This window comes from Apodemus sylvaticus, chromosome 3 (genome assembly GCF_947179515.1).
Source record: "Apodemus sylvaticus chromosome 3, mApoSyl1.1, whole genome shotgun sequence".
In the NCBI taxonomy this organism is placed as follows: Eukaryota; Metazoa; Chordata; class Mammalia; order Rodentia; family Muridae; genus Apodemus; species Apodemus sylvaticus.
The window spans coordinates 68,816,243-68,825,482 of NC_067474.1; the positions used below are offsets into that span (position 1 = coordinate 68,816,243).

Genomic DNA, 9,240 nt, shown 5'->3' on the forward strand with positions numbered 1-9,240 from the left:
TAGCATCTACTGGCACATAGCAGGCTCACAGTCATTGACAACTAGCTAGAAAAAGAAAAGAATTAGCTGGGTATGGTGCTGCAGCATTCAGGAAGAGAGGTAGAATTATGAGTTCAAGGCCAACCTAAGCTACTTTACAAGTTGAGGATAGTCTGTTGTATATAGCTGTGCCTAAAAGTAAAAACCTAAAATCTTAATAAACAGGGGAAGACCATCAGTGTACCAGGAAGTTTCTAGCTCAGTTGCAGTTCCACTTCCTGCTTTTGCCACACCTTCTTCTCCATCTGCAGTAACAGCCCCGGTAGACGGGGGCCATGAGATGAGCAAACTTCTGGCAAAGCTGTCCAAACCCTACCGCTGCAAGAGAGGGCCACTGTGGAGGACATGCATCTTAATTGGTGACATGAAAAACATCTCCCAGATGCTGAATTGGGTTGTAAGTACCATCTGTCCGGCCACAGAGGATTAAAGGGAGGAACACCTCTGTCTGAATCTAGGGACCGTGTAGGCAGGCATCGAGATGAGCTCTTGGTATTAACTTGTCTGCACTCCACATGACTAATTGCCTTCCAGAGAACCTGCCCAGGGCTTCCGGTTTGAAATCAAGTGGCTGGTGCTGGGGCAGAGCTCTCATTCCCAAGAATTTGGTTGCATTCATTAGAGAGAATTCTGGGAAGGATGAGAATTAAACGCCTTGGAGCCTATCATGGGAGATTTTCAGTCAGTGCACTCTACTATTTGATGTTTGAAGAAATGAAGTACTTCATCCTGGCATCCGGCTGTTTCATATATTCCCTTTCCTTTGTGTATGTATCCACCATGGTCGGGACCTGATGCTGGGCACAAGGGACACAAAGGGACATGTGACATTTCTGTAATCTGGAAATTCACTGTCTTGAGTGGAAAAGTAGCAAGAAGTGAGGCCTATAAAATGAAATGCAATAAAATGTGGCAAAGAAAAAAATAGAAGTTCAGAGGTTTCTGGTCTGGTCAGAGAGGGAGGAATAAAAACCCCTGAGGGATGTGTACTGGTGACTAAGTCTGGGCCTCTGGCCTGGGCCTGTCCTTGAGATGGATGCCCAGCTCCATTATAGTTTCTCTGAGGAAAAGTCTCACGGTTAAGCCTTAACCAGTTGGGTCACACCATCTTTCTGTCCTTGGTGATAGATGCAAAAGATAGGACACAGCTGAAAAAATGATCAAGGGTCTTGCCATGAAAGCATGTGTTAGGGTGCTAAGAGAAGGGAGACTGGTGTTTCCACCTAAGCCAAGAAGTTGACTCCTCCTCCTCCCTCCAGAGGCCCAAGATAAAGGGTTTGGGGAACACACATGTCCTGTGTCCCCAGCAGAGGGAATAATGGAGCTAGGAGGGGGAGAGCAAACTCAGGATCCGAGAAGTGCCTGTTCATAGAGTAACACGCATGCACACTGCATGTTTGTATTCATCTTAATGGGGTGGGGGAGGGGTTCCCATATGCAATTATAAGCTAAATGAGCTCTAAAACGTTCAGTGCTTTGACAAATATAAAATCTTTTAAATTTTTTCTCTTTTTTAAAATCAATTTTAACACAGAAGAATGTTTTCTGATGATATTTTATGTATATATATTATTATACATTGTTCATAGTGACTACCCCACTCTCCTCCCTATGCACTCTTCACTGGTCCCCTTCTGACACCCCATATTGTCTCTCTTCTGCCCTCATATTTTACACACACACACACACACACACACATACACACATACACACAAGTCTTGATGTGATATTTGTCTCTGGCTTATTTTGTTTAACATATGATCTGCAATTCCATCCATTCTTCTTCAACAGGGCATGGGGAGGGGAGTTAAGGGGGTAGTAGAGGCAGAGAAAGGCAGAGAGATTGAGAGAGTAGAGAAGTAGAGGCCACCATGACCATGGAGAGAGGAGGGAGGAGAAGGGGGGGAAGGGAAGAGCCCAAGAGGGCAAGGGAGAAGCTAAGAGAGTAAGAGAGGCAAGAGAGCAAGGTTTTGTTTGTTTGGTTGTTTGGTTGGTTGGTTGGTTTTTCGAGACAGGGTTTCTCTGTGTAGCCCTGCCTGTCCTGGAACTCACTCTGTAAACCAGGCTGGCCTTGAACTCAGAAATCCGCTTGCCTCTGCCTCCCAAGTGCTGGGATTACAGGCGTGCGCCACCACCGCCTGGCTAGAGAGCAAGTTTATTGTTTTCTATGGATGAGTAAAATTTATGTTGTTTGTGTGCACATGCATATATATTACAGCTTTTTAAAAAATTCTTTCTTCTATTCATGGATATCTAAGTTGTTTTTATTTCTTCTCCCCCCCACAAGATTTATTATTTTTATTTTATGTATATGCATCTTTTGCCTGCATGTTTATGTTTGCATGAAATCTGCAATGCCTGAGAAGGCTGGAAATAAAACAGTGTCAGGTCCCCAGAATTAAAGCTACAGATGGTTATGAGCGGCCTGCTGGGAATCAAACCCAGATCCTCTTGAAGAGCAACCAGAGTTCTTAACCATTGAGCTATCTCTCCAACCCCTGGTTCCATTTCTTTTTTTATATGTATAATTTATTTTTATTCTATGTGCATTGGTGTTTTGCCTGTAAGTATATCTGCGTGAGGGTGTCATATCTGCTGGAACAGGAGTTATAGACAATTGTGAGCTGGCATGTGGGTTCTGGGAATAGAACCCAGGGCCTTTGGAAGAGCAGCCAATGCTCTTAACTGCTGAGCCATCTCTCCAGCCCCTACCTCTCCATTTTGTAGCTATTGTGCATAGTGCAACAATAAGCACAGAAATGTAGTTGTCTCTGTGGCATGCTGACTTAGATTCCTTGGGTTATACACCCAGGAGTGGTATAGTTGGGTCACATGGTAGTCTTATCTATCTATCTATCTATCTATCTATCTATCTATCTATCTATCTATCTATCTATCTATCTAGTGAGGAACTTTCACACTAATTTCCATAGCAGTTGCACCAGTTTACACCCCCACCAGCGGTGGCTAAAAGTTCTTCTTTCCCTCACATCCTCACCAGCCTTGCTGCCCTTTGTTTTCTACATGATAGCTGTTCTAGCTGCTGCAAGATAGAATCTCCATGGACTTTTTAACCTTCATCTCCCCAGTGGCTAATGACGGAGAACATTTCTTCACATAGGTAGTGGTCATTTGTGTTTCTTCCTTTTAGAGATATCTGTTCAATCTATTTGCCCTTTATCAGTTGGATGAGGGGTCTTGGTGTTTAATTTTTGGAGTTCTTTATAGAGTCTAGATATAATCTCTTGTCATATGCATAGTTAGATAATAGAAGGCTAGTAGATTTCTTTTAAGTCCAACACTTAAGAGAGTAAGAGAGGCAAGAGAGCAAGGTTTTGTTTGTTTGTTTGTTTGGTTGGTTGGTTGGTTGGTTGGTTGGTTTTTCGAGACAGGGTTTCTCTGTGTAGCCCTGCCTGTCCTGGAACTCACTCTGTAAACCAGGCTGGCCTCGAATTCAGAAATCCGCTTGCCTCTGCCTCCCAAGTGCTGGGATTACAGGCGTGTGCCATCACCACCCGGCTAGAGAGCAAGTTTATTCTTTTCTCTGGATGAGTAAAATTTATGTTGTTTGTGTGCACATGCATATATGTTACAGCTTTTTAAAAAATTCTTTCTTCTATTCATGGATATCTAAGTTGTTTTTATTTCTTCTTCTCCCCCAAGATTTATTATTTTATTTTATGTATATGCATCTTTTGCCTGCTTATTAAAAGGTTAAAAAGTCCATGGAGATTCTATCTCGCAGCAGCTAGAACAGTTATCATGTAGAAAACAAAGGGCAGCAAGGCTGGTGAGGATGTGAGGGAAAGAACTTTTAGCCACCACTGGTGGGGGTGTAAACTGGTACAATTGCTATGGAAATTAGTGTGAAAGTTACTCACTAGATAGATAGATAGATAGATAGATAGATAGATAGATAGATAGATAAGACTACCATGTGACCCAACTATACTACTCCTGGGTGTATAACCCAAGGAATCTAAGTCAGCATGCCACCGAGACAACTACATTTCTATGCTTATTGTTGCACTGATTTTGGTCTGGACTCATTTGGTTTTGGTTTCAAGCACACACAACTCAAAAGGATGCTGCATAATATGGGAGCCACACGTGGTAGTTCAAGGGAAGCAGGGTCTGAATTGGCATCTGTCACCATCCCACAAAGAATAAGATGTTCTTGAGGGGTGTGTATATCCTTGGCACAGTTATATCTTTTGATCACATAGGCTGTGCCATTCACACACATGAAAAAGTTTGAGGAGCTCTGCTCCCAGGAACAACCACCTATATCAAGGTGTGATGCACGGGCCTGTAATCCCAGAACTCAGAGACTGAAACAGGAGAATCAAGAGTTCAAGACCAGCTTTGTTTGAGACCAGCCTAGGCTACAGGAAACCCTGTCAGAAATGAATAAAGAATATGCAACTTCTCATACTTCAAAACAGTACCAACTTTTCCTTTATCAAAGCAGATATTCAAAAGCACCTTATATCTGGGTCCTTCATTCTTTTGTATGCCTCTCTGGGGCTATACATTTTTTTAATTCATACATCGTATTTTGGTAATGATCATTGCCCTTTCCCAACTCCTCCCAGAACTAAGATCTATATGGAAGAGAGGGCAGGAGGATTGTGAGAGCCAGAGGTGGTGGATGACCGCAGGGAGCCAGTGTTTTTGCAGACACAACAGGATTAATCCACTTAGGACAGCAGGCAGGAAGCCTTCACAGGTTTAAACCAGAGAAGGCCCCAGCATGGAGAAGTAGAAATGAGCGGAAGGCATTTTTCTTATCTTGCTCTTTGATCTTCCCACAGGCAATGGGTCAAGATGCTGATGCAGAAGGACACGCCCAGGGTGCCAGTCTAGAGCCTTACTTTGGACCGCACCACTCATCTGATAGAAGATGGAATTTTGGTTTTGGAAGTTTTAAGCCATTTCTCCTAGAGAAAGCAAAGTTACTGGGCACACGGGCCACCTTGGGAATGCCAAATTCATACTGAATGCTGGAAGACTACAGCCAGTCATTTCTGAGAAACAGTTCTCTAAAAGTCATGTGAATTACCTTACCAAGAAATCCCTGAAGGAGACTAATCTCTGTGATTGGCTTCGTGTGGTTGAATCAGACAAGGAGACTTAAGAACTTTGTTATTTACAGAGAAGTCAAGATGAAGATAGGTCAGAATCTGAGGGCTAGCTGGCTGTCGCTTTTTAATAAAATGGAGTATGCTTGAGAAAGAAACCTAGAGAAGGACATTTTTATCAGCAAATAAAAGTCATAGTAATCTTAAACAAAAAACTGATCCCTATACTTTTAGCTTCCTGTGACTGTGTCTTGCAGAGGGGGTTAAATAATACATTTAATTATTTTTCCTAAAATGAGATTTTCTATATTTTTTAAAGATTTATTTATTTACTTGTTTGTTTGTTTGCTTATGAATATGAGTGCACTGTAGCTGAACAGATGGTTGTAAGCCTTCATGTGGTTGCTGGGGATTGAACTCAGGACCTCTACTGGCTCAGGTCAACCCTGCTCTCTCTGGTTGGCCCCTCTCACTCCGGTTAATCTTGCTCGCTCAGTTCCTGTTTGCTCCAGTCCAAAGATTTTTATTTATTATTATTATATTTAAGTACACTGTAGCTGTCTTCAGACACAGCAGAAGAGGGCATCAGATCTCACTATGGATGGTTATGGATGGTTGTGGGCCACCATGTGGTTGCTAGGATTTGAATTCAGGACCTTCGGGAGAGCAGTCAGTGCTCTTACCCGCTGAGCCATCTCACCAGCCCTGAGATTTCCTATTTTTGAGTGACTGGGAAAACACTTTTTCCGACAAGTGAAGGCTAAATGAGTACCCTGAACCCAGTCTTGAATCTTCCCGGAACTGGGGAGTGTCGTCCATACACGTAGACATTGGGATGCTATCGCCTGTGAGAACTTCAAACCTCACACTGCTCTGAAGGGAATCAAATCTATGAAGAAGAGCAGTTTCTATCTCCATTAACAGCAGTAAAATAACATGTGTCCATTACTGGCTTCTCTGTGTAGCACCATGCATGTTTCAGGGTATCTGATCCAGTTAGTTTCAGAACAAGCCTGCTGAGCGAGGTTAGGAAACTGGGGTCCTCAGAAGTTTTTAAGTAAGTGAGAAAGCTGTGAGGGAAGGAGAGAATGGCTGTCAGGTACAGCACAGAAATAGGCCGGAGAAACAGGAAGTCGAGTAGCACTGGGTAGGGGACAGTAAGGAAGACAGCACCATCACACTCACCAAGTGTCACTCTCTTCAAGGTCTCAGAGAACTTACCCCGGAGAGTGAGCCCTGGACAGCAGATGGTGGAATCAGTAAGGATCTTATGCTAGCCCAAAGACCAAGAGAATAGTCTGAATATAGAGGCAACTCAAGGAGTTTAGACAAAAGTGGAAAGTTGGTGGCCCAGAAATTGGAAGGATGCACTGTGATGTCAGACAGGTCTGGCTTGACGCTGCTCCGCCACTTGAAGAAGCTCTGCTACTCTACTTCTTGTTTCTCGAGCCCATTTCCGTATGGTACCATGCCACAGCGCAATGGCTATCTTAGCACTGTCATCACTGCCAGAGATTGAACATCTCCTGAGCAGAACTGCTCAGTCTCAAGAATCAAAGAAGAGAGTGCTGAATTCTATGACCTGGCAAACCCCACTTCGGTCAGAAGGTCTTCATAAGTGACTTCCCCAAATGTGACTATTTCCCTCACGAGTACAGAGTGATAGTCTTGAGACCGGAGCTGATGGGGTGGAGGGGCATGGTAGTCTGTGAGAGGCAGTTTCTCTGGTGAAAGGGGCAGGCAGCTTCCAATAACCAATCAAGTTATATTGACTTAATTGCAGTAAATGCGTTATCTACCCTCTATCTCTGTGCAGTTCTCACTGCTGGGTTTACAGTTGATTGATTGCTTCTTCCACATTCTGTAATTGCTTCATTAGAGACTTCAGATGGTTCATTGTGTTGGCAACTTCCTGTAAAACTGCACAGTTGGGAGGACATATGCCAGTCATCCAAGATTAAAGCTCTCTGTCTCTGTCTCTGGTCCCTTGTCTCTGCCTGCCTGCCTGCCTGCCTGCCTGCCTGCCTGTCTGTCTGTCTGTCTCTCTCTCTCTGTCTCTCTCTGTCTCTCTGTCTCTCTCTCTCTGTCTCTCTCTCTCTCTCTCTGTGTGTGTGTGTGTGTGTGTCTCTCTCTCTCTCTCTCTCTCTCTCTCTCTCTCTCTCTCTCTCTCTCTCTCTAAAAGGCAGAATATTATTCACACTGTGCTGGCTCGTCTTATGTCAACTTGACACACAGACTAGAGTTATCCAAAAGGAGGGAACCTTGCTTGAAAAAAAATGTCCCCATAATATCTGGCTGTAATGCATTTTCTTCCTTAGTGATTGACAAGGGAGAGCTCAGCCCATTGTGGGTGTGGCCATCCCTGGGGTTGATAATTCTGTGTTCTATAAGAAAACAGGCTGAGCAAACCAGAAAATAGCACCCCTCCATGGCTCCTGCCTCAGTTCCTGCCTCACGGTTCTTACTCTGTTTGAGCTCCTGTTCTGACTTACCCCACTGATGGATGACAATATGGAAGTATAAGTCTAATGAGCCCTTTCTTCCCAAATTTGCTTATTGGTCATGGTGCTTCATCGTAGTAATAGAAACCTTAACTACAGGTGGTGGCGCATGCCTTTAATCCCAGCACTTGGAAGGCAGAGACAGGTGGATTTCTGAGTTTGAGACCAGCCTGGTCTACAGAGTGAGTTCCAGGACAGCCAGGGCTACACAGAGAAACCCTGTCTCAAAACAAAACAAAAACAAAACAAAACAAAAAGAAACCTTAACTATGAGACACATTTTAATCCTATGAATATGAGTAAAACCATCTGTCTCTGTGTTACCACCCTCTTACTAATGACTCTCTGACTTCTAACTCCAGTGAGAACTTTAGGTTAGATAGCTAAATACCTCAAAGCCACCCAGCTCACCACCCCCCTCCTGCACCCTGTGCCCACTGGTCCTCTCTCTCCGGCCTGTGCCCACAGCAGTAAACAGCTTCACTATCCACGCAGTATCACAGATTAATCCGATTGTCACCTCTATTACCTTCAAGCTCCATATCCGGCTAACTTCTGACTCCTGTGACCTCATCCTCCTATTCCATTTCCTCTTTCAGTCCAATTCTTCACTTTTGCAACCACTTCTTGTCTAAGCTACTACTTGGTCCTCCGTGAACCGCTGTGACAGCCTCTTCTCGTCCAGCTCCCTCCAAACTGCCGGAGTCTGAGGTATCCTTTTAAAGACAAGTCTGAGAACATTGTTTTCATAGTTAAAGCCCTTCAAAATGTCTGTAGCCAAGGCCACTGAGGCTTTATTAGGTCAGAGTGTACTTTCTTCTCAGTACCTCCTGTTCTTTGGGGGAAAAAATTCCTTCTTTTGCATAACCCTCTTCACAGCCTGATATCTTTTTTTTTTTAACAACTGTGTCTCCTTAATCAGCAGGTTGCCAGCCATGGAGAAGGGGCTGGGGGACTGGCTAACTAGCCTGTGTACAAAAGGACAAAAGCCAATGTCCCCATTTACTGGCTTTTCACCCTCTGTTCTGAGATGACTTTGGGGACACTTCAAAGAAAAAAATGGGTTGGATTTCACACATGAGGTCACGTTGAGACTGGGGTGCCTGGCCTTCCAATAATATGCATTGCCAGCCTCAGTTATACCAAATATGTCTCTCCTCTCCAATCTCCATCACTTCTCTGAAAAAGAACCCCTTCCATTCTGATATCACCACATGCCTCTACCTACCTCCAGTGTGTGGGGGAAGCTTTGGCCCCTGTCTTTATCTCTCTTCTCACCTGGGAAGTGTTGCTTTTCCTCTAAAAGCCAGCTCAGTGACCCCTTCTCTCACCTTAAAGGAAAAGACAATTGTTCTTTGCTGTATCAGTCAGTTTGGAGTGCAGCAACAAATCGGCACAGATCAGGGGTTTAAACAACAGAAGGTGAAAGTCCGAGGTGAATATGCCAGTGAGGTCCTTCAGAGGATGCGCTTCCTGGTTGTCAGATGACTGCCTAGCTGTCAGCTCCTTCTGCCGTCTCTTGACAGGGGAGGGGAGCCAACTTGAGTGTTTTTTTCTAAGGGCACTGGTACAAGCAGTCCCCAGTGCTCTTATCTATCTCTAACTATGCCTTCAAGGCT

At 44.2% G+C, this 9,240-nt stretch overlaps 1 long non-coding RNA gene across 1 annotated transcript; it reads left to right on the forward strand.

The window, feature by feature from the left end:
- Positions 1–285: 285 nt before the first annotated feature.
- On the forward strand, positions 286–6,892 carry LOC127679915 (uncharacterized). The gene is made up of 2 exons (XR_007976923.1): positions 286–436; positions 4,854–6,892. It is a non-coding gene; the product is annotated as an uncharacterized LOC127679915 (long non-coding RNA).
- Positions 6,893–9,240: the final 2,348 nt, after the last annotated feature.